We start from the raw sequence: 26,143 nt of genomic DNA on the forward strand, positions 1-26,143 counted from the left end.
CTGCCTGAATGAATTCCCCTTTGAGAAATCGTATCTCAGAACGTAACCTGGTCTTGAAACTGAAGAAATAAAGTCTGTTGCTCCTCCACGCCCACCTGGCCTGTACCTGCACATGAGTTAGCCCAGTGCCTTCTAGGAAGGGATACCTGGCTCTCTTCCGATCAAGGCTGGACCCACTGGGTTAAATGCACAAGAAAGAAACCATGGAGGTGACCTTGGGATTATGCCACCAATAGAAACTTGGCTTGGCCAAATGGGAGATTGGTAAGGCCACATCTGGCTGTGGCGAGCTTAAGAAAATGCTTGAATTTACATTGATTCCAGGGCCTCCTACTCCTGATGTAGGAGCTAAAGGACAGTGCCCTCCCGGTGACTGAAGAAGGCAAGCGCTGGCTGGGGCATGGGGTGGGGTGCTGGAGACCGTTCACGTTAAAACTTAAGAGCCAGCTGAACTGGGAGGAGACTTCAGTATCCAAATACATGCTAATTTAGGCGCGATTTCATCAGACATTTTACTTTTAAATTCCTTGTGTTTGCCTTGGTTTGAGGTGGGGCCAGAGGAAGTGTGTTGCCCGTTTAGTGATCAAGCCATATACCAAGATGGTTTCTAGGAAAAACCTATTCTTGTCTTATTTTGTCAAAGAGTGAGACACAGTCAAGAGCTGGTTTTGACATGTTTCTTCTCCCCTGGCTCAGCGGCAGTCTCTCCAACAGCAGAACGAGGGTCTGCAAATCTGTCTTAGTGGGTTGTTACAAGATTGTATTCAAACTATTAGCCACAGCCTTGCATTTTCAAATGGTGCTGTGACTCGGGTTAGAAACCTGCATGCCATCCAGTCCCCTGTGCAGAACGCCAGGGAGGGCAGTCCAAGGGCATGGCCATGACCCTGAAAGTACAGTGTCATAGCGATGCACTCCTCCTTCCTGCCGGGAGCAGGACTGGTTCCAAGGGGCAAGCCTCTCACCTCCCAGCAGGCAAGGAGTGACTTGGGGAGCTACAGAGTACGTGCCCCACCTAGACTGGTGTATGATGATGACTGGGATGCCACACAAGCCCAGCCTAAGCCAGTGGTTTACATCACCAAGACCTCTCATCATCAAAGCTGCTTCCCATTTATGAAATCCCACATCCAGCCCCATCCCCGTAGCACCAGTATATGAATGCCTGGTGGCTTGGGACCCCCTCTTGTGGATGATACCTGGGCCCTTCCTCCCTGGGCAATACCTTATCTCTGCACTCTCTCCTAGCTAGGAGTTGCACCCCTTTCAGGTAAGAGAGCTTCCTATCATTGGTGGGGCCTTGTAAAACTTGTTACCATGCATAGTTGCAAACATGTACAGAAGTAGAACGGCATGGTGAACCCCACGTCCAAACCACCAGCTTCAACAATTAACACACAGCCAACCTTCCCCCACCTCTTCTCTCACCCCCCCCCCCCATGATGATTCTGAAGCAGATCCTGGACATCGTATCATCTCATCAGTAAATATTTCAACACAAGGACTTCTGAAAAAGCTTAACCTCCATACCAATCACACTTAAAAAATTAGCAATAATTCCTTAATACCTTCAACTATTCAGTCATTGTTCAAACTTCTGAGTGGCTCAGGAGTCTTTGTTTGAGTTAGGTCCATGCTCTGTAATTCATGGACATGCCTCTTGAGTCTCCTTCAAATGTGGCATCGGCTCTCAGCTGTTAGCACATGCTGGAATCACCTAGAGGCCTGTTAGAAGTCAGTACTGGGTGGTGTGTCCTGTAGAATTTCTCACAGCCTGCCTGGCTCTTCCCGGGTACATCTCTGCAGTGTCTTTTCATATGTTCCTCTGTTCTATTTCTTATATATTAGTAGTTGTATCGAGAGAGTTGGAGTCTTCTGGTACTTCTGGTGGGAGCCATATGATCTCTAGTTGCCTCTCTTCTGATGGGGGCAGCCATTCATGATTATTGCTAGACCCATAACTTCTTTAGTGGTTGCAGATGATATTCCAGTGCTGTTGTTTCTTCTTTGTTTGTTAGCTGGCACACTTTATAAAGAGAAACTTACTTCTATCAGTTATTCTTTTGGTTACCCTGAGGATTGGTTTGTAGAGTATAAATTCTTGACTTTTTCCCCTTCCTCAGTTTCCAAGGTAGTTTTCTGGAATCTTTCCAAGCTGTCCAGTAAGACCTGTTTTCTTTTCTTTGAGTACATAATGAACTCATGATTTAAACATATTTCATGTGTGTTTCAGTGCCTTGCAGTTGTTATCTTTTACTGTTACTCAGATTAACCTATCTTTGGCTCTTGGGAACTGCGTTAAGTTGGCTGATTCCTTTTGACATGACCCTAGTGGTCTTTGATATTTCGTAGTTATCTTGTATGACAAGATGTTTCAAGCTCATCTTGTGTATTTTATGACCCAGCCCTGAAGTTACCCAGTGATTCCCGAGGATCCCTGTTCCTCTTAGTGGAGAATAATAATTAGAGACCAAAATCTGGGTGCTAAGAGTGCTCATTGGTAGTGGTTTGGTCACTGTTTCTTGGTGTTAGTGGACAGAACTAGGAAATATGTACTATGAGTTTTGGGGTGTTTTTTTTAACTACATGAGTTTATAATGGTACTTCCAATTCAACTCAGGACTACAGGGTTTTAAATGTAACCTTACTGATTTTACATCTGCTCTTTTACTCGTTCCAAAAACCTCTTTCTCAAGATCACCAAAATAATTACATACTGTTTTCAATCCTGAGAATAACCATGCCCAAACTATCATAAAATATAATTACTGAAAACAGTTAAAATTTTCTTTTGCAATTCTTTTTGTCCTTATGGTTTTTGCCATTAGGGATGTTCAGTCAAATTACCATTTTAAAATAAACTTGGAATAGTGGTTATGTTCCAAACTTGAATCAGGGTTATGGTTATTCACTTTATTTTGCTTAAATTTTTGGAGATTGCTTTTTTCATTTCAATTTTTTTATAATTACGTAAACTATGTACATGGCTCCAAAGTCAACTCCACGAAACGAGCTCCATTCAGAGAAATCTGTATTCTGACCCAGTCCCCTCCACCTGTTTCCTCCTTCTGCCTTAGATAAATTTTTTTCCATTTCACCCTTCCATTAAATATATGTGTGTGTATATATATATATGTGTGTGTATATATATATATACACACTTTCCTTGGTCTTGCTTTTTTTTCCTGTAACAATGTATTGAATATCATTTCATAGAACCGGATAGAATGTTTTCCTATTAAATACTCCATTATGAGGTCATACATACCATTGTTTATTCAACCAGTCACCCCTGATTGACATTTGGGTTGTTTCCAATCCTTTGCTATTAAAAGTATTGCAGCAATATGCATTTGTCTTTTTGTATTTTCGCCTTTGTCTCTCGGAGGTCAATTTTTTCCTCCTTAAGGCTTACACTGCTTTCTATCTGCAACAGTGTATGGGAGTTCCTACTCCTGAATCAAAGAAGGCCCCAGTGGTGTCCCTAGTTCTCACATCTGTGCACCCACCAGACCCTCCTTTGGAAAGACAGAGAGGCCTGAATGTAGGGTTGTTCCACAACTAGCCCCCCTGCCTGTCCTGGACTCCTAGCTGTCAACAGCTACCAGGAAGAGATGAGAGACCAGCCAAGCGGATCACTGACTCATGAGAGATGGAAAGTTAGCTAAGTTTTTGGATAACTTTTAAAAGTCGTATTTTTTTTAATGTAGATCTCCAACACTAGCAAACAAAAAGGAAAATAAGCCTAGGACAAAATATCACTGCAGAGTCACAGGAAACTTGATGGGTTTACTGGGAATCTAGGGTGTGCCCCACGGACAGACATGAAGAAGCCAGACCAGGGCGCCTGGGTGGCTCAGTTGGTTAAGTGACTGCCTTCGGCTCAGGTCATGATCCTGGAGTCCCTGGATCGAGTCCCGCATCAGGCTCCCTGCTCAGCGGGGAGTCTGCTTCTCCCTCTGACCCTCCCCCCTCTCATGTGCTCTCTCTCATTCTCTCTCTCTCAAATAAATAAATAAGATCTTTAAGAAAAAAAAAAAAAGTCAGACCAGAATGGGTCACTTGCCACCAGCCACTGCCTCAGCTTTTACCACGCTCACCCTCCAGGGCTGAAAGGTGAACCGTCGTGACTTTTATCTCATACATGTGAAAATCTCTGGGTGTTTATAAGCTGCATAAATATTCCTGAATGTCTACTCTGTTGTAGGCACTGTTTTAGTTGCCTAGGACACAATAGTTGATAAGATTGATGGAGATCCTGACCTTTTGGAGCTTATGTGTCAGCAAGTGAGAGGATAATACACACGAAAACAAGAAAATACGTAATCTCAAAAAGGGGTGAGTGCTATGAAAATAAAAGCAGCCTGAGAGGGGGTCAGCGTAGAGGAAATGCACACACAAATCCACACAGGTCACCGAGGGAGCCGGGATGTTGCAAACACTGTAATCGTGTATGGTAACAGTGAGGTCCCACCTCTCCGTGTTTGTAATGATGACCTGGCATCTCGAGTGTTCGAATGAAGGAGTGATGTAAAGCAAGGCCTAGGATGACCACATTGGCTTATGGGCACAAAGGACAGGCATCTACACAGAGAGAGAACAATGATGCTGACATGGAATGAGAGGAAACAAGAGACCATGGGGACTTGCAGAGGGAGCCTAATTTTGTGTTCTGGTTATTACTGCTGTATGAAATATCCCATTATAGTATATGCTCATGGATTCTGCGGGTCAGGAATTCAGACAGAGCATAGGGGGATGGTCTGTATTTGCTCCGCAATGTCTGTACCTCCCTCTGCTAGGAAGACTCCAGGGCCAGGGCTGGAGTGACCCGAGGGTCATTCACTCCCTGGCATGTCTGACCTAGACCGGGAAACATGAAGATGGGGACTGATGACCAGAACAGCCATCCTTGGGCTCATGTGGCTCAGCTTTCTCAGAACGTGGTGGCTTTAGGATAATCAGACTTCTGACACGGTGGCTCAGGATTCCTGGGGTGCGTGTTCCAGAAAACGAGATTTGCATGGCTTTTGTGACCCAGCCTCGGAAGTCACATGGGGTCACCTCTGCCACACCGTTGGTTGAAGTAGTCACAGGCAGCCCCTGAGTCAAGGGAAGTGGACATGGACCAATGAGTTCTCATGGAGTCAACTTGAGCTGAATTGAGAAGTGTTAAAGGATTTTAGGGCCATGTTTTAAAACTGCCATTTCTAGTTTTCTGTTTTGGGTTCTGGTGCCTCATGAAATCTGGCTTCCAGCCTGTGGGTTTTATCCAATAGCCCTGTGTCCTTTCCATCCTCCTTTGCTCAACCTCTTTTGGGTGTCCTTTTCAAACAGGTGATCCCTGCCTAAGACAGGACTTACACTTACATTGGGAGATAAGATCTTCACTTCTATCACAAGGGGGTAACTTTGACGACTGTAGAAAGAGTTAAAGTCCAATGTGCATGGTGCTGCAAGCTCTCCAAGGGCAGAGGTGGAGGGAAGGAGACCACTAGAAGGGCCAGGACCAGCTGGTGGAGAAGGAGGCCCTTAAAATGGTTCTTGGTAGAGGAACTCCAGTGGGAAATGCAGGCCACAGCCTGCCATACTCACTCTCACAAGGAGGATCCCCGACAAAATCCAGTGCTGGCAAAGCCACGGAAATGTCTGCTAACTTACAAACGAGAGTGTATGACTTGGTGAAAAGCGAGTTTGGGCTAGAAGAATTTTCTGAATCTGACCACCTTCAAATGAAAAATTAGATTTTAGCAATCTAGTTCTTTATCTCCAGGAAGCTCTTTAGATACACTTTTTAGGGGGAAAACTCTGTGGCATGTCTACCTTGCTTACGCCAGGGTTCACAACAGGCACACAGGGACCCTGGTACAATGGCTCGCCTCCCTCCCCTTTCTAGTTGGCTGAGTTGTCAGACATGTTTCTGAAGACAAAGATCTCTGCTTCTTGGACGCATCCGTCCTCCCCACCCAGGGCACCAAGTGCCATCCCAGGAAGAGTTTGTCCCTGGCCCCTCGCCCAATCCTCCCTCTGGTGAGTAAGGTTCAGGTACAGGTTCCTTCATTCCCGCCTTTGACCAGTAGGGGGTGGCAGACTTGGTTGCGGACCAGGTCTTGAATGCTGGCGATGAGAACACCGCCCTCTGGGGGCTCTTTCTCACTCCAGTGCTGGGTTTAGGTGGTTTGGAGTCTGCCCACAGGACAGATGCATCTCTGTGGTTATGTGGCCATGTGGAAATTCAACACACTCCAATTTCAATCATAATCGCGATGTCTCCCCAGAGGCAGCTGGATCTTAGAATGTGACCCCAAATCCCGAAAGTCCTGAGTGGTCTGGCCCCTGCCGACCTCCTGGACCACTGCTCATGATGCTCCTAAACGCACTGGCGTCCTCTCTGCCCCTGACTCTGCCAAGCTCATTCCTGCCTGGGGGCTTTTGGACTTGCTGCTTCCTCCCTGCCGTGCTCCTGGCTCAGCCTTCCACTTGGTGTAGCTCAAACCTCCCCTCCTCAGAGAGGCCGTCCCAGCCACCCTTGCCAACGCTGCTCACCCTCTGCAGTCCCCCTTGATTGCCTTACTCTGCTGCATTTGCTTTCAAAGCATTTTCCACTATCTGAAATCATTGTATTTGTTACCTGTTTTTTTTTTTCTGTCTCTCCCCATAGCACAGACAATGTTGGCTGCCCAACCAGTATCCATTTTCCTTTTCCACCTTCCGAAAAGAAGCCTGTTTGTTCAGACCACCTTCCCTCGTTGTTGTGGGCTGAACTCTGTCCCCACCCCCCTCCAAAATTCCTAACAACAAAAGGAAGTCCTAATCCCTAGTACCTCAGAATGTGACTGTATTTGGAGACAGGGTCTTTAAAGAGGTAATTCAGTTAAAATGAGGTCATTAGGGGCGCCTGGTTAGCTCAGTTAGTTAAACATCCACCTTCGGCTTAGGTCATGATCCCAGGGTCCTAGGATCAAATCCCACATCAGGCTCCCTGCTTCTCCCTCTCCCTCTGCCCCACCCCTGCTCCTACGCTTGTGTGCTCTCTCACAAAAATAAATAAATCTTTTTTAAAAAATAAAAAGAGATTAGGAAAGAGCTACACACAGAGGGAAGACCATATGAGGACAGAGGGAGGAGAAGACAGACATCCACAAGTCAAGGAGCGAGGGCTCAAAAGAAATCAACCTTGCTGACACCTTGACCTCAGACTTCTAGTCCCCAGAATTGTGAGGAAATCGTTTTGTTGTTACATCACCCGGTCTTCAGGAGTCTGTTATGGCAGCCCTGGCCAACAAATACACTCCTTATTTCAGCCTGTCTTAGGGGAAGGGGACCACTGCACCTCCCACCTTCCAGGCCCCAAGGCAACATAGTGCGTCATCCTCGGCTGATGAATGTCAGAGACCCAGACTGGAGCCAGCCCTGCAGGGCATTGCCCGGGTGAGTGCTATATATCCAGGAATTGTCCCAGGCAGAGAGAAGGGAAGGGCTTTCTTACAATATGGTTGGAAAGGTCTCTTCTCCACTGAATGGGAGGAAATATGTCATCACAGTTCTGCTGGAAGCCTTTTTTTTTTTTTTTTTTTTTTTGACAACAAGAGAAGAGAGTAGAAGGGAAAAGCTTCCTGGCTAAAAGCAGAGCCAAGGGAAATGGAGCTGGGGTCCCGGTTAAATACACCTGAACCTTTCCCACCTCTGGACTTCCTGTTATATGAGATACTGTGGTTGTGGTGTCAGTGGGCTGGAGATGGGAGTCCTTGTTGTTTGTAGCCCAATACAGCCTGGATCTAACCAGCCTGACTCCCAGCTCGAGAGCAGGCATCTCGTCTGCACACCCACTGATGTGGCCCCAGCATCTGCCTGCTCACAGAAGATGCTCAATACTTGTCCATCAACTGACGACCGAAGAACCTGAAATCATGAGGTCCTGTGTGAATATAGTAAGAGGGACCACCCATCGCTGCCATAAACAACCTGGCTTTAATTCAGCTTGTGAAGAGCAGGGCCCTGAGACAATAGCTTGGGAAGGGAATATTAGAGGAATAGGAAGAAAAACAGGAGTGAGGGCCTCCTGTAGATGGAAATTCTTAATGGGAAACCTGTGAACAAGGTGATGGACAAGCCACAAAATAGAGAAATGGCGTTCCTGGCAGACACTGTGAATTTGGTGAGATCTTTCCTATTCTCCCACCTCTAGGACCACGGTAGGCCTGCACTTCTGTCCCCCGTGGTTGGGGTGGGACCAGTCCTGGCTAAGAGGTGGTGCACATCTCTTCAGGGCCAAGGACTGGGCTGTACCAGTGGAACCCCCAAGTCCTCCAGCATGGCGGCTGGCCCCACTCAGGTGGAGGCTGTCCTTTCAGCTCAGGTGCTTGAGTGATGCAGTGAACTGCTGACCCCCAACATGAACAGCATGCGCGTCATATTGTCCTTGTAGTTTTAAGCCGTGGAGATTTTAGGATTGTTTGTTACCCCAGCATAACTAGCCTGACTGGTTCAGCACAGAAAGGGGAAAAAAATAAATGAGAAAGAATCCCTCCATCGCTGATGATGAGATTATGCTTTAGACGGAGGAAAGGAATAAATTCAACTCCTTCTACCTGCTTTACAACAAACAAATAGATGGGCACATGACTGATACCTTAAATTGCAAAACTGGGCTAGAATTGTAGGTCTCAAAGGTTGAGGTGGGCTTCCCAGCACCATGGAAGAGTATTAGGAGGTCAGAAAAGCCAAACCCCAGCTCTACCCCAACCTCTTGCCTTCGAGCAGAGCAGGCTTTGCGTTGTTGGTTGAATTGTGTCCTCCTGAAAAGATCTGTTCAATCCTAACACCTGGTACCTGTGCATGTGACCTTGCTTGTAAACAGGGTTTTCACAGATGCAAGCAGTTAAATGAAAATGATGGTGGGCCTTAAGCCAATGATTAGTATCCTTATAAGAAGAGAAAACAGCCATAGACACAAATACAGGGAGAGAAGACAGAGGCAGAGGTTCGATTTACACAGTCACAGCTAAGAAATGCCAAGGAGGGGCGCCTGGGTGGCTTAGTCAGTTAAGTGGCTGCCTTCGGCTCAGGTCATGGTCCTGGGGTCCTGGAGTCGGGCTCCCTGCTGGGCAGGGAAGTCTGCCTCTCCCTCTCTATCTGCCTCTATCTCTCCCCCTACTCATGCTCTCTCTTGCTCTCTCTCAAATAAAATAAATAAAATGCCAAGGATTGCCAGTTACCACCAGAAGCTAGGAAGCGGCAAGGCAAGGTCATGCCTTAGAGCCTTCAGAGGGCGTGTGGCCCTGCCCACACCTTGATTTCAGACTTGTAGCTTCCAGAACTGTGAAAGAATACATTTCTGTTGTTTTAAGGCCCCCAGTTTGTGGTGCTCTGTTACAGCATCCCTAGGGAACAAATATACCTTGGATCCCAGATCTGCCTTCCAGAACAGCTGCTGAGGGTCAACCATCTCACCTGCTGGGGGAGAGGTTATCCCCAACCCGGGGAATCCCGGGCAACGTGGACAGCCACTACCCGCCAAGCACATACTTCTCTTCAGAAGACGTCCACATCCTGGCCCAGCCCTCCGTGTCTTTGTCAGTGATCTTGGCTCGCTGCAGAGTGACAAAGATGATCACTTTATTAGTGCAGCTGCTGCTGAAGTCCCAGAAGAAGGCCATTTGCAAGAAGTACAAAGTCACATTGGGGACATTCCGGAGGCTGATTTTCCAACATTGTGTCCTTTTTTTTCGAAAAGAGAAATTGGCCCCTGTTATAACTAGTAATGATATAATTCTACTTCTTCCCGCAGTACCAGCCGAAACAAAGGGCTCAATCAGCATATTTCATAAAGACAGTCATTGACTCCAGGGATAAGGAAGGAATTTGGACTCTTAATCCTAACCCTGGATTAGCCTAGAGGACTGGAAACAAAATCAAAGCCATTCTCCCCTCAGGGTCTGCCCCTCCCCCCTCCCCAGCAGGATTCCCACAGCAGAAGGGGTGCGGCTCTTACTCAACCAGCACAGCTGTGGGAGCCCCCTCCCTCTGGGGCTTGCCCGTGAACGAGCACTCCTGCGAGAGTCGCTGCTTTCATTAACCTCAAGTGACATTAGAGAGCAAGGGGAGGACTTGATTACAGTCAACTTGTGCCCTGAGACCCAGAACGCACAGCCTGCATTTCCTTTTCCTCTTTTTTTTTTTTTTAAAGATTTTATTTATTCAGAGAGAGAGAGAGAGAAAATCTCAAGCAGACTCCCCGCTGAGCGCGGAGCCCAATGCGGGGCTCAATCCCAGGACCCTGAGATCAGGCCCTGGGCCGAATCAAGAGTTGGCTGCTTAACCGACTGAGCCACCCAGGCGCCCCCCTTTTCCTCTTATCCAAACAGAAGATACGATTTATAATCTAGATCAAACGTGAGGCAAAACACACACGGATGGGAATTCCACAGAAACTCCTCCGAGGCCAGGCTGGGCCCTCCCGCACACAGCTGGCGGGGGACGCGGTGGCCAGGAGGCCACTGCCTAGCATTCCCCTTTCATAGCGTTTGCCACACTCTCCCCTTGATAGAGAGTGAAGGAGTGCTCTGCTAGCAGCCAGGCTGTGCTTCAGAACCAGGGAACCGAAACAGAAACCACGACTTGACAAAACGCGGCGCTATAGGCCTCACACACCCCACAAACTGCATCCCTGCAGGGCCTGCATGTCGCAAAGCGTCCCCGTGTAAACCCCTAACTCTTGCTCACTCACAGACGAGACTGCCGACTCTCCCAGCAGGTCTCTAGTTGACAAAATCTGACCCATCCCTGCCAAGACCATCCCATGACTCACTCTAGTCTCAAGAACTCGCATTACCTTTCCCGAACTCCCTCCTGTTGAGATGGCCCCCAGCCCCTGAAATGCAACCTCTCCCTCGCTACAGCAAATAATAAACCTGTCGTTGTTGACTCTAAGTGGGTCCCGGGGGGGTGTCTCTGACTGATGGGCATCAACTCCCAACTCGAGCAACCAGTGGTCTCTACCATGGTCTCTGGATCCACCAGCATGTGGAGCTCAACTCTGAGTGTGTACTAGGTGGTTGGGGACAAGTCCTGAGTCTGGACATGAGAAGGCAGGCTGGGTGGCTCAGGAGGAACTGCAAAGCCTCGAAGGCCCCTCACATGTGCACGTGAATGTCACATACAGATCTTCCTTGAATTATGATGGGGTCATGTCCCTAAAGCCCATTAAAAGTTGGAAATATCGTGAGTTGAAAATGCACCTAATACACCTAACCTACAGAACGTTCACAGCTTAGCCCAGCCTCCCTTATACGTACCCAGGACAGTTCAGCCCCTGCTCGCATGCTCTCTCTAAAAAAGAAATTTTGGTAATGATTTAATGAAGACCGAGAGAGGGTCTTCTACGTGCCTGATCCTTGCAGGGAATACAGCCTTGAACAAGACAGAGACATTGAATGCCCCTCTGTTGCTTCCGGAGTATCAGGGAGGACCATTTAAGACAAGGAGTGCATGGACCGCTGAGCCCAGCAGAGGGTCGGGGATGAAGGGCGCCATGCCTGGCGTTCACTAAAGCTGTCCCCTGACGACAGAGATGTGGGCCAGGCCTCAGAGGAAAGCTGGCCAAGAGGAGAATGACACATGCAGGCATGACTGAGGTCCTAAACCCCTATTTTCCAGTCCTGCGATTGGACCTGGGGGCGGAAAAAGGCCTGCTGTTCGGAGGTGGGCCCAGGAGGCCCGTGTTACAATCCTTTATGCAGCTCCCACACCATGCGCGGTACAGCTACGGTATTCCCGCTCAGATTTAACAAAACAAAGGCCATGGGCACCAGGAGTGTCTCCCCTTTGGTTCCAGGGCGCCCTCTTCTCTGTCTTGCCTTGTGGAACCCAGAGGGGTGGGGAGGCCCTGCTTATCTCATTTAAAAAGTCAGGGTGATTCTTTTCTCTCTTTTTTTCCCCTTAGTACTGATTTAGCTAGAGGCGCATCCCAAAGAACACAGCCCGGCAGCTTGGCAGGCTGAGTGGCAGGGGCCAAGGGAGGCTGGGCAGGTTTCTGTTTCCTGAGGGGCCGCGCACATCATCTCCCCAGCTTGGGGAGAACATAGAACCCTTCACAGCTGCACAAGGACAGTCTTTCAGCCTCTGAGACAAACAGGAATTCACGGGGACCAGGTTTTCCCTCTTCATGGACTGAAATGACTGTTTAATGTGCATTTGGCTGAAATAAGGAGCATTTCTGTTGATTCCGGGTTCACCTAACAGAGTTCAGCTACGCGAGGAAGTTTAAATTGGCTTGCAATCCGCGGGCATACAGAAAGCTGCAAAGAGCTGGTGTGTCAGCAGATATGGGGATGAATCACAAATTTGTTCAGGAAGTCCAAGATTAAAGTCTAGTTTATATTATTATGTAACAAATATACCTGCCAAGCAACACATGCAGGCAAACAAATTTGAAGTATTTTTGCATAGGACACAGCTGGGATATAAAACTTGTATTTATCTAAGACTTATGTGAATTGGTAAATAAGACCACTTCTGTGGAACTCCAAAAAAGGTAGTTAAAAATTTGGAACAGGAATGAAGGTCCTAAATGCTCAGGAACAAGGAGCATCCTGCCAGAGAGAGGAGTCCCTGGATGGCAAGGCAGGAAAGGGGGAATTCTGAAATAAAAGGACTAGAAGCTGGCACACGTTCAGTCTTCATACCAGTCACAAATAAGTATCTCTAAAGTGCAGACAGGAGGGGGGGAAAGAAGGTATTATGATGTCAAACAATACTCAAAAGTGAACCAGGATTTCTACTTCCGGAACGGCAGACTAAGGATCTCTGAAAATCCACCACTCCATAAAAGGCATGCGAGAAATGGCAAAAACAGTCAAAACCAATTTTTTCAGAATTCTGGAAATTAAAGGCTTACAAGAGAATTTACTCAAGAAAAACAGCTGAATCTTGGTAAAATGCCTTGCGGCAATGACTTGCCCTGATCTCATTCTGCTCTCCCCAGCCCCACAACTACAGTAACTGTGAAAACCAGAACCCTAACCCTAGTGGTCCCCAGAGTGGGTAGGGCAGATGTGGAGCGCCTCAGAAGCCCCATTCCCCTCAGATTTTCACTTTTTGATCTGTGTTCTCAGGGCCCGTCTTCATCTAACCAGACTCAATAGCAGTAGGCATAGCCAGCACCTACATCTTGAATTAGAAATACTATTCTCAATTAGAAGGAATCTGAGCTCCTTAGAGAAATGGCTGATTTGAGGGCTGGGGTGGGAATATACGAAATGAGCCCGAACACCTGTTCCAAATTCATTCACGTGGTTGGCAGATTTCAGTAACTTGTGGTTTTAAGACTGAGTTCTCACTTTTCCGCATCATTCAAGGGTTGTTCTCGGCTCTAGACACATAGCCCTCTCACAACATGGCAGCCTATTTCTTCAAGGCCAGTAGGAGAAACTCTGTTCTAATTTTTGGCTTTAGGAAGGACCCAGTTGCTTTTAAGGGTTCATGTGATTATAGCTTAGGCCCATCTCCCTTTTGATTAAACTCCAAACCAACTGATTTAAGACCTTAATTATATCAGAAGTAAAACCACTTCATCTCTGACACATAATGTAAGATAATCATGGGAGTGAAATGCATCACACAGTAATGCCCACAGAGGGAAGTGGTTAAACAGGTTGTGTACACCGGGAGCAAAGAATCTTGGGAGCCATCTTAGAATTCTGCCTACCACAAGGAGGGCAGGGGAAGATGGGAGACAAGGAACCACTCTTTCATATAAAAAAAAAAAACCTTTTTATGTTTTCATAATTTATTAATCCAAAATAAATTTCATAAGTTTATTTCACAGTAAACTTTTGACTATATACATACGTAAGTTCAATTTAAAAATTACAATCAAATCTAAATGTCACTAACTTATCAGTAAGATCCATCATTTTTTATGCACCAATAAGAAAAAACCTGCTGAGTAAAATGTGATATTCCATCACCTGTAAAATACATTCCAATTGCAGAGATGTTAACTATGAAAATAAACACATCCCAGTATGACACATAGCAACTAAAAATACATTTTTTCTTTATTTTTAAATAACGTGGAGTGTTGCAAACTTCACAGGAATCAATACCACTTTGAGGCGAGTTGGGCATCTTATCCCTCCAGACCCAACATATAAATTTTCTCCTCTCCTTTAAATATATCTCTTCCTTCCCAGTCTCTGCTCCGTGCTGGGGGGAACACTATCTTCAGTGAAGAAGGTGGTCAGGGGAAAAACATGAGCTTTGGACAGATGAATGGCGGTGTGATTCTTGGCTCACATTTATTAGCTTGCGTTTGGCTGCAGGTAACAGGGAACTCAAATCAAAAGGGCTTAAGGAGTAAAGAAAATATATTACTCATGTGGTAGAACAGGAAATGTGAAGGTTAATATCTCCTAAGGCTGAGGGATTCCATGGCTCAGTCGTTCTCAAGAATCCAGCTTCTTCCCAGCTTCCTTCTCTGTCACCGGCAGCTGGTTAGCTAGCTCCCCTTGAGGTCGTAAGACAGCTGTATCTGTTCCGGTGTCATATTCAGACATGACAATGTCTAACCTCCTTGTGTGGCTCAAGAGATGTTAACTTTCCCAGAAGTATACCGAGGACGTGGATTCATATTTCGAGCTGGTTCTAAACCAGCTACTGCCAAACGATGGCACTTCCATTAGTTGTTGAGACCAGATGTTTTCAACCTCGGCTATGCTTTAGAATGACCTGGGAGCTACCAAAAATTTAAGGTCCACACCCCAGGCCTCCCTGGACCCTGCCCCCTGCCAAAAGAAAATCAGAATTTCTGAGTAGGCCCCAGGCATCACTGTTTTGTTTTGTTTTGAAGTTTCCCTATAAAAAGACTCCAATGGGAACTTTAGATCTTTGTTGTTACAACCCTAAGGGTTCAATTGAAGCCAGAGCCCACCATCTACAAAGTACAATGATATAATGGAGGAGGAAATGACACCTAAGCAAAACTGAAATTCTGTTAGGAAAGGGAGAAAACATATGTGATGGTATGCAACTAAGCATATAAGCTGTGGAGACTCAAGTCAGATAATGCCTTCTTATAAACATGGTTTCCCTGTCTGTAAATAATAGTAACAACTACTCTTGCTCTAATAATCCCTATTATAGGATTGTAACAGGTACTGAAAAGGATTTCATATGTATGAGCCTAGCATTCAGCAGGTGCTTAACCTGAGATATTCTGATCTCCCTAAACCCCAAATGTGGCGTTCGTGCTTCTAATTGGCAATATGAGCCCCACATTCCTTAGGCCAGATCACCAAATCATAGTATTTTGACCTCAACACGCAACAGCTCAGAAGAAATCTTTGAAAGCAACCCTCCAATGGTTATGCTTAGCAAAACCAGTCAATGAACTGAGACACTTGTGCTGGAAGTCAGGAAGCCTATTAAGACAAGGGACAAGTCATTTAAATCTCTGGGTCTGAATTCCTTAAGTTCTACAACTAGATCAAGTTGAAACACCAAAAGACTTCTATTATCTAACCAACTGAAAAAAATTGAGTTTCACTGTCTTGTGGCTTTTAGTAACTGACCACAAAAAAAGTTCTATGAAACCTGTCACATAGAATCTTAGAAATGAAAACCGTGTTCATTCCACTTATGAGGTAGACCCACATAAATGTGAACTGTTTACATGAATTATTAGGAGAGGTGAGGTTTTACATCCCACCTCCTTTGTGATAATGAGAGGTTAAATAGATAACCACTTCATCATTTTGTTTCGGCTCTAAAAAAGATCAGAGATAAATTTAATATAGTCAAGATAACCATTCTGACCAAATGATGCAGAAATCCATGTACAGACTTTCCTACCACAATGGTCTTAAATTTCTTCTGGTCCAGATTTTTTTTTGACTGATTCTGGTTTTAGTATTCATGTACCTGCCTGGAGCTGCGTCAGGGGGTCAGTGACATCTCCCTCACAGGAGGAAACCAAGAGAAGCAGTGAGGAGCACGAGGCAACAGGGGCTAAACATGGTACGGCTGAGGTGGCCATACTGCGGGGCACCGAAGACCCAGCGGACAAACGGATCTTGATTCGGGTACTACGTGGGGTGGGGTAGGGCTGAAGCAGGACATGGGGAAGTGGGTTCTAACTGAGGAAAAGAGAGTGGACTGGAGAGCAGAGAGTGGAAAATAGAGGCAGGAGAGTGTGCTGGAGGGTGCAATAATAACCCAGATAATAAGACACCCACAGCCTAATGGCTGCCTTAGGTATGAAGGGCACTTCGGGGAGAACAGGTCTCTTCTCAACTTGATTTAATAGAAGAGATTTCACTGACACAAATATGTCTGCCTCTTCAAAATAAGAGTTGTAAAGCAAGAGTTTTTTTTAACTTCTCTGACTTCTCAGTCCCTCAAACCTCTGCTTGGTCTTTTTTTTTTTTTTTTTTTTTTTTAAGATTTTATTTATTTGACACAGAGAAAGAGAACGAGATGCGGGGCTCGATCCCAGCACCCTGGGATCATGACCTGAGCCGAAGGCAGATGCTTAACGAATGAGCCTCCCAGGCGCCCCTCTGCTTGGTCACTAAGTTTAAAAGTGAGATGGGTAGTGCCCCTTGGAATATAAAATTGTTTTTTTCTTATACATGAACTTTACAGGTAAACATTTAGACCTCATCAGTATTGAACAGTACATGAGGTAACATTATAAGGAAACAAATTGTTAAACTGTCATAGAAGATCAAATATAAGTATTTTCAAGGTTCATGGAAATAAAAAAAATAGAAAGTAAATGTTCCTATTTATTCCCTTTTCTAGGCCATTGATCCCATTATCTATCTCAAAGAGGAATGTGGCTTAAATAAGAAAGTTAAACAGTATTAAATAAAATAGCACAATGCCCACGGATGGTAAGTCTGCATGAGTGCTTGCTTACTGCTGACCAATGTTAGCTTACACACAGGTCTGCCATAAAACTGACCTTCTCTAATTGTGAGCTACGGCAGGATCTGGAAATCCTTTGAATCGTATGTGATGTTTAAAAGATACAAAGTAGAAATTCTACAGGTTATATAATCACTGCACAATTTCATTAAATTATTGAAGACTTTTGTAATGGATTCTCTGAAGTATCAACTCAGCCTCTCTCCTCTGTGACTTCCTCTGGCAGCTTCTAATGTATTGTCTTGCCCTCCTCCCTAGCCACTGCCAGGGAGTGAGCCAATCAACCTGGCAGACAGCAGTGGCGCATGAAGAGATGACTTACTCTTAGCTCATAGACTCCTGATGCTACGGGCCCAGGAACTATTGTCTTGGCTGATAAACCTTTGCTTGAAGTACACACAATTCCCTTTCTTGCTTTAGCAGGATTAGGTTACAAGCAAAGTAACTGACTCACAGTTTCAAACAGAACTTTGCTAAGAATTTGCTACTTTTGGTATACTCTGTATACAGCAAGTCAGTGATACTATTACTCTTCTCGGCAATAAAATGATGATGACAGTTTCAGTCTCACAGTATTGTTCTAATAATAATCAGTACCACTATGTAACAGTGCGTATTTAGAATCTCATGATTTGTGCTTGGAGAATTTTGCCTTTGACTATTGTGTTAAAAGATAGCATCACACTTTTAAAATTTACATTTTACACAAGTGTACAATCTCACTACAGTTTATGAACCAATGAGAAAGATAACCATTCTCATGTCTTAACAACAAAAAAGTTAAGAACTCCAAGTGTAGGAATGGCATAGCAAGAGACTGTTCCATTTTATTTACAATAGTAAGAAATTGGAAAAAACTGGGAAGTGGTTTAAAAAAAAAATCACAAAACCATAATTTAAGACATAAAACAAAATTGTGAGCAACCATTAAAAATATGTTGCAAATGTATTTAATGATATGAAAAGATCTAACCATATAGTCATCATCTACCTATTATCCCAACGTCTTCTTAGAGAAACCTAACAGTTTTCTCTCTTCGATCTCCTACACCTCTTCATCCATTCTCACTCAGCCTAACCTTGCTTCCTATTTTATTGACAAAACTCAATCAGAAAAGACTTCTGCAATTTACTAGCACAACACTGACCTACCAGCCAGCATCTCTGCCATAGATGTTCCTCTCTTGTTCCACTGGCTGGAACATCTTGGTGCAGACTAATTCCCTCACTTGTACACTAGATTCTGTCCCCTCCGCACCATCCATTAAAGAAGATGCACAACATCATAATGACACAAGAGGGCGCTTTAAATGAGGACTCTTGTAAACCACTCCAAATCAACAGTCTTGAACAGGCGTAGGCATAAGCATTCTTCATCTATACAAAACTACAGGAAAAAAACAACAAAAACACATCAGCCAGTACAAATTACCAACTTAGCCACCCCTACTCCCTTCGCCCCCCAAGAAAACCATGCAGCAGCAGAAAACTGTAACACAAAAATCCAAACTGAAATAAATATCCCTGTTTAGGAATATGAAAAAACAACCTCAACTGAAATTCAAAAACTAAGACAAAAACTGAACAAAAAAATGCAAGTAATGAAACAAGAGCTGACTGAAGTCAGAAATGATACAAAAAGGGGGATCATGTCAAAAATGTAGACTATATTACAAGGCAGGACAGATTTTAATGGAAACTTAATAAGGTTTATTGGATAAAAGTGGAAAAAGAACAAAAAGAATAAAAATGAGATGAAGAGGGGAGCCTGGTGGCTCAGTCGTTAAGCGTCTGCCTTCAGCTCAGGTCATGGTGCCAGAGTCCTGGGATTGAGCCCCGCATCGGGCTCCCTGCTCAGCGGGAAGCCTGTTTCTCCCTCTCCCACTCTCCCTGCTTGTATTCCCTCTCTTGCTGTGTCGCTGTCAAATAAATAAGATCTTTAAAAAATAAAAATAAAAATGAGATGAAGAAAGCAAAATTTATAAAAGAGCAAAAAAAGAATGCATCATAGAGGGAAAACACACAAATGTAACATAATTTACACAGTAACTATAATACAAAATGTAAGAAACTAACCCAAATGTTCAGTCATTTCAATAAATGTGAATGGGCTTAATTCACTTATCAAAAGAAGCAAAGGATTTTATGTTTGGCTCACAGAACAAAACCCAACTATATACTCCATAGAAGAAAGGCTAAAACTTATTCAAAAAGCTAAAAAATAAAGTGGTGGGCAAATAAATACTAAAACAAATGCAACCAAATTTCCAGTTGCAATATAAAATCTGAAACAAGAAGGAACTTCTTGTACTGTTATATTAAAACCCAGTAATCTATATTATAGGTTGAATGGATGTTTAACCCATGCATAATTTTGTAACACCATGCATTATTTATTTGGAAATATTAGCTTACTAATTTATGCATACCTTTCAAATGTTTCATTATACATTATTTAAAACACCACATTTAAAATATCACTAGTCCTTAATATCACCAACCAACCTGACCAAAAAGTGTAAGAAAACTTTCAAGCTCGCAGAGACAGATCAAATGTTCCAAAATTATAAATTTTGCTCAAAAGCCAGAATTTTATCATTGGTAACAAATATTTTCAGTTATTTTCCTTGAAGTAATGGGGTCATTTCATTCATTTTTGAAAAAGTGCCTGCCAAACATCCACATCTGAAAAAAAGTTTGCCCCTCAGTTGTTCTTTTGAGTATTCATGAAAAAATACAGCTAATTTAGCTTGCAATTAAGATAAAAGCACACAAATGTTTTTCCTTGAGAATACCATTGAGTACGTAGAAATACTTTATACACCTTCCCATTTTGCTATACATAATACTGACAAGACATATATCAAGAATAAAGGTTTAACAACATTAATAATTTTTTTTATTCTTATGTTAATCCCCATACATTACATCATTAGTTTTAGATGTAGTGTTCCATGATTCATTGTTTGTGCCTAACACCCAGTGTTCCATGCAGAATGTGCCCTCCTCAATACCCATCACCAGGCTAACCCATCCTCCCACCTCCCTCCCCTCTAGAACCCTCAGTTTGTTTTTCAGAGTCCATCATCTCTCAGGGTTCGTCTACCCCTCCGATTTCCCTCCCTTCATTCTTCCCCTCCTGCTACCTTCTTCTTCTTTTTTTTTCTTAACATATATTGCATTATTTGTTTCGGAGGTACAGATCTGTGATTCAACAGTCTCACACAATTCACAGCGCTCACCATAGCACATACCCTCCCCAATGTCCATCACCCAGCCACCCCATCCCTCCCACCCCATCCCCCACTCCAACAACCCTCAGTTTGTTTCCTGCGATTAAGAATTCCTCATATCAGTGAGGTCATATGATACATGTCTTTCTCTTTTTCAACATTAATAATTTTTACTGTTTCATCAAGGACATTCTTAAATGACACTAGCACTGGATACAGATGCTTTCAGAGGGGAATTCTATTCAACTTTCAGAAACTAGGCAGTCCCGCTGGACATAAACTCTTCTAGTGGAAATGCCTCCATTGTTTCCCCATTAAGTATGATGCTCATTTTTTTATTAAGGTATAATATATTTTATCATGTTAAGAAAACATTCATCTAGGGGCACCTGGGTGGCTCAGTCGTTAGGCATCTGCCTTCGGCTCAGGTCATGATCCCAGGGTCCTGGGTTCGAGCCCCGCACTGGGCTCCCTGCTCCGCGGGAAGCCTGCTTCTCCCTCTCCCACTCCCCCTGCCTGTGTTCCCTCTCTCGCTGTGTCTCTCTCTGTCAAATAAATAAATAAAATCTTTAAAAAAACCCATTCATCTATATATCTATAATCTTTTATTTTATTTTATTTTATTTATTTTTTTTTAAGATTTTATTTATTTATTTGAGAGAGAGAGAATGAGAGACAGAGAGCATGAGAGGGAGGAGGGTCAGAGGGAGAAGCAGACTCCCCGCCGAGCAGGGAGCCCGATGCGGGACTCGATCCCAGGACTCCAGGATCATGACCTGAGCCGAAGGCAGTCGCTTAACCAACTGAGCCACCCAGGCGCCCTATATATCTTTAATCTATATGTAGAATCTATGATCTATACGTAAGAAACCTTAAAGCTTCCACAAAAATACTGTTAGAACTAATAAATGAAGGGTGCCTGGGTGGCTCAGTTGGTTGGGCAACTGCCTTAGGCTCAGGTCATGATCCCAGAGTCCCAGGATCAAGTCCCGCATAGGGCTCCCTGCTCAGTGGGGAGTCTGCTTCTCCCTCTGACCCTCCCCTCTCTTATGCTCTCTCTCTCTAATAAATAAATAAAATCTTTAAAAAAAGAATTAATGAATTCAACAAACCAGTAGGATATAAAGTCAACACAAGAATCAGTTGCATTTCTATATACTAACAATAAACAATCTGAAAAGGAAGTCAAGAAGATAATTCCATTTACTATACCTCAAAAAGAATAAGATTCTTAGGAATCAACTTAACCAAGATGGTGAAAGACTTGTACAATGAAAACTACAAAACATTTCTGAAAGAAGATAAAGACATAAATAAATGGAAAAATATCCCATGTTCATGAATTGGAAAGACTTGATATAGTTGTCAATAGTGATCTACAACTTCAATGCATTCACTATCAAAATCACAATGACATTTTTTGCAGAAACAAATATCTATCCTAAAATTCATATGGAATTTCAATAGGCCCCAAAGAGCCAAAATAATCTTGAAAAGAACAAAGCTGAGGCTCACGCTTCTAAATTTCACAACTGACTATAAAGCTACAGTAATCAAACAGTATGGTATTGGCATAAAGACAAACATATAAGACCAATGGAATAGAACACAGAGCCCAGAAATAAACCTTCCCATACACAATCAATTTTTGACAAGGGTGCCAAAGCCATTCAATGGGGAAACGACAGGCTGGCAAAACTGGATATCCAAGTGTAAAAGAATGAAGTTGGAACCTTTCCCAAACACTGCATACAAAAATCAACTCAAAATGAATTAAAGACTTAAACTAAGAGATAGAACTATAAAACTTTTAGAAAAAAAGACAGGATACAAGTTTGACAACATTGGATTCAGCAGTGATTTCTTGAATATGAGACTACAGGCCCAGGCAGGCCAAGAAAAAGAAAGACAAACTGGATTTCATGAAAATTTTAAAATCTTGTACATCAAAGGACACTATCAAGAGTGAAAAGGCAACCTACAGAATGGGAGAAAATATTTGCAAGGCATATATATCCTAAGTGATTAAAATCCAGAATATACAGAGAACTCCCTAAAACAACAACAAAAACCCTATTCAAAATTGTGCAAAGGACTTGAGTAGTCTTTGAATTTCTCCAAAGATGATATACAAATGGCCAATAAGCACATGAAAAGATGCACAACATCACTAATTAGGAAAATGCAAATTACAACTACAATGAGATGCCTACTACCTCATACCCATTAGGATGGCTACTATCAAATAAAAAAAGAAAAAGAAAGTAACAAGTATTGGTGAGAATGTGGAGAAATTGGAATCCTGTGTATTTCTGGTGAGAATGTAAAATGGTACAGCTACTATGGAAACAGTATGGTGGTTCCTCAAAAAATTAAGAACAAAATTATCACATGGCCCAACAATTCCACATCCGGTATAAACCCAAAATTGAAAGGAGATTTTCAAAGATTTTATCTATCTATCTATCTATCTATCTATCTATCTATCTATCTATCTATCTATCTATTTGAGAGAGAGAGCACAAGCAGGGGGAGCTGCAGGCAGAGGGAGAAGCAGGATTCCCTGCTGAGCAGGGAGCCTGATGTAGGACTCAATCTCAGGACCCTGAGATCATGACCTGAACTGAAGGCAGATACCCAACCGACTGAGCCACCCAGGTGTCCTGAAAGGAGATTTTCAAAAAGATATTTGTACATTATGTTCATAACAGCATTATTTACAATAGTTAAAACATGGAAGCGACCCAAGTAACCATCAACAGATGTATGGTTCAGCAAAATGTGGTAGATACATATAATGGAATATTACTCAGTCTGAAAAAGGATGGACATTCTGACACATGCTGCATTAATGAACCTTGAGGACATTATGTTAAGTGAAATAAGCCAGTCACAAAAAGACAAATACTCGAGGATTCCACTTACATGAGGTACCTGGAGTCATCAAAATCACAGAGACATAAAGGAGAATGGTGGCTGCCAAGGGCTTGGGGGAGGGAGGGAGTGGGTAGTTACTGTTTAATGGGTTCAGAGTTTCAGTTTTGCAAGATAAAAAAGTTCTGAAGATTGGATGCAAAACAGTGTGAATATACTTAATGTAACTGAACTGTAAGCTTAAAATGAATGCATTATATGTAATGTATACTTCAATACAGTTGATTTTCTAAATCTTGTACTATTAAGGCCTTAGTCAACAACACAAGAAAAATAAAAATAAATAAGAACTGCACAAGGAATAAAAATCATTATATGCAGATGATATGTCTACAGAAAAATCCAGAAAAACTTACTCAGATGATCAAATTTAACAGAGAAATTAGCAAAGTTGCTAATTCAGAAAAATCAACTTTAAAAATATGAATGAGGAGGCGCCTGGGTGGCTCAGTCGTTAAGCGTCTGCCTTCGGCTCAGGTCATGGTCCCAGGGTGCTGGGATGCAGCCCCGCATCAGGCTCCCTGCTCAGTGGGGAGCCTGCTTCTCCCTCTGCCACTCCCTCTGCTTGTGTTCCCTCTCTCAGCCTCTTTCTGTCAAATAAATAAAATCTTTAAAAAAAATAAAATAAAAATAAATAAAAATATGAGTGAGAATAACATCCAAAATTATAAAGTATTTAAGAAAAAAAAATAACAAAAATGTGTAGGCCCACTGGGGAAAATGATAACTTTAACAAAAAGACATTCAAAAGGCTATAGACAACATATTCATGGACTGGGGAACTCACTCTCAAAAAGCTGTCAATTGTTTCCAAACTGATGCATACAGCTAAAGAAATTCCAATAAAAAAACCCCAAAGCATTTGTTTTTGTTTTGCTTTGCTGGGGAAGAGGGATTTGGCAAACTGACTCTAAAATCTACATAGGAGCAAACGAAACAGAAAGCAAGCAGAAGGAAGTAAGTAAATAAAAACTGAGTGGAAATCAATAAAAAAAAAAAAAACAATCAATGAACCTAAGTTGGTTCTTTGAAAGATCAACAAAACAGACATTTAGTTACACTGACCAAGAAAAAAAGGTACTCAAAAGTACCAAAATGAGGAACAAAAAAGGGGACATCAGTATGATACAGAACTCAAAACTACTGACACAGAAATCTCTTCTTGATACAAAAATCTTCTTGATATAGAAATCAAAAGGATTATAAAACAGTACTATGGACAAATTCATGCCAACAAAGTAGACAACTTAGATGAAACGGCAAAATTAATAGGAAGATACAAATTACCAAAACTGATTCAAGAAAGAAAACCTGAATAAACCTATGAAAACAAAAGAAATTGAATCAGTATGTAAAATCTTCTGTTAAAGAAAAGCTCAGGCTCAGGTGTCTTCACTGGTGAATTCTACCACACATTTAAAGAAGAAATAATATCAATCCTTCAAAAACTCTTCCAGAAAATAAAGGAAGAAGAAACACCTCTCAATTCACTCGAGGAAGCTGGTATTACCCTGATACCAAAGCTAGAAAAAGACATCATAAAAGAAAGCTATACAGGGCGCCTTGGTGGTTCAGATGGTTGAGCGTCTGCCTTTGGCTCGGGTCATGATCCCAGGGTCCTAGGATGGAGTCCCGCATCGGGCTCCCAGCTCAGTGGGGAACCTGCTTCTCCCTCTGACCCTCTCCCCTCTCATGCTGTTTCTCTCTTGCTCGCTCTCTAAAAAATAAAATCTTAAAAAAAAAAAAAAAAAAGTTATACATGAATAGAATAAAACTCCTTCATAAAATATTAGCAAACCAAATCCAAAAATATTCAAAACAGGTTATACACCATGACCAAGTGGGACTTGTCTCAAGAATGCAAGACTGATTTAACATATGAATATGTCCCAATATTGTAGTATATCATATTAATAGAATAAAGGGAAAAAATGATGTGAGAATCTCAGTAGATACAGAAAACACATGTGACAAAACCCAACACCCATCCACGATAAAAGTTCTTGAAAAAATAAGAATAGAAGGGAACTTCCTCAAACCAGTGAAGAGTATCTTGAAAAATCTACAGCTGAATCATACACAAAGGTGAAGGACTGAATGCTTTTTGCCTAGTATCAGGAAAAAGTCCATGATGTCTGTTGTCCCTTCCATTTAACATTGCATAGGAGGTTTGAGCCAATGAAATCACTCAAGAAAAAGAAATAAAAGGCATCCAGATTAGAAAGGAGAAGTAAAACTGTCTTTATTTTTCAGAAAATATGTAGAAATTCCTAAGGAACACACACACACCTATAGAGCTAATAAATGAGTTCAGAAAAGTCTCAGAAAACAAGATCAAAATGCAAAAATTTGTTCTCTTTCTCTACACTATGAATGTATGATCCAAAAATGAAGTTTAAAAAACATTCCTTTCATCAACAGCATCAAAGAGGAAAAAAAGTGTGTAAATAAATTTAACAAAAGAAGCGTAAACAACACACTGTGCACTGAAAACTACAAAACTGAAATTAAAGATCTAAATAAATTGAGATACATTCCATGTTCACAGAACGTGGCAATTCTCCACAGATCAATGCAAACTCTGTCAAAATCGCAGCATAGGTTTTTTGCAGAAATTTACAAGCTGACCCTAAAATTTATATGGAAAAACAAAAGACACCAAATAGCTAAAACAATCTTTGAAAAGGCGAATAAAACTGACAGCTTATATTTCCTTATTTTAAAAAAACTTAGTATAAAGCTATAGTAATCACAAGACACTATCACAAGATAGTGTGATAGCATGTAAAGATAAACATATAGAGCATAACATATAACATACAAAGATAAACATATAAAGCAACAGAACACAACTGAAAGTCCAGAAAGAAATTCTTTTTTTTTTTTTTAAAGATTTATTTATTTATTTGAGAGAGCGAGAATGAGAGAGAGTACACGAGAGGGGGGAGGGTCAGAGGGAGAAGCAGACTCCCTGCCGAGCAGGGAGCCTGATGCGGGACTCGATCCCGGGACTCCAGGATCATGACCTGAGCCGAAGGCAGTCGCTT

The 26,143-nt window shown here is 42.7% G+C and overlaps 1 protein-coding gene across 1 annotated transcript in view; it reads right to left on the reverse strand.

Moving 5' to 3' along the window:
- Nucleotides 1–16,493: 16,493 nt before the first annotated feature.
- The window catches only part of ZC3H8 (zinc finger CCCH-type containing 8), a 33,107-nt gene continuing 23,457 nt past the window's right edge, over nt 16,494–26,143 (reverse strand). The window contains exon 9 of the mRNA XM_035001058.1: nt 16,494–18,316. The gene's annotated coding sequence lies outside the window, so the exon portion shown is untranslated. The remainder of the gene's footprint in view (nt 18,317–26,143) is intronic.

Source organism: Mirounga leonina, unplaced genomic scaffold, assembly GCF_011800145.1.
Source record: "Mirounga leonina isolate KUSES-001 unplaced genomic scaffold, KU_Mleo_1.0 Mir_125, whole genome shotgun sequence".
In the NCBI taxonomy this organism is placed as follows: Eukaryota; Metazoa; Chordata; class Mammalia; order Carnivora; family Phocidae; genus Mirounga; species Mirounga leonina.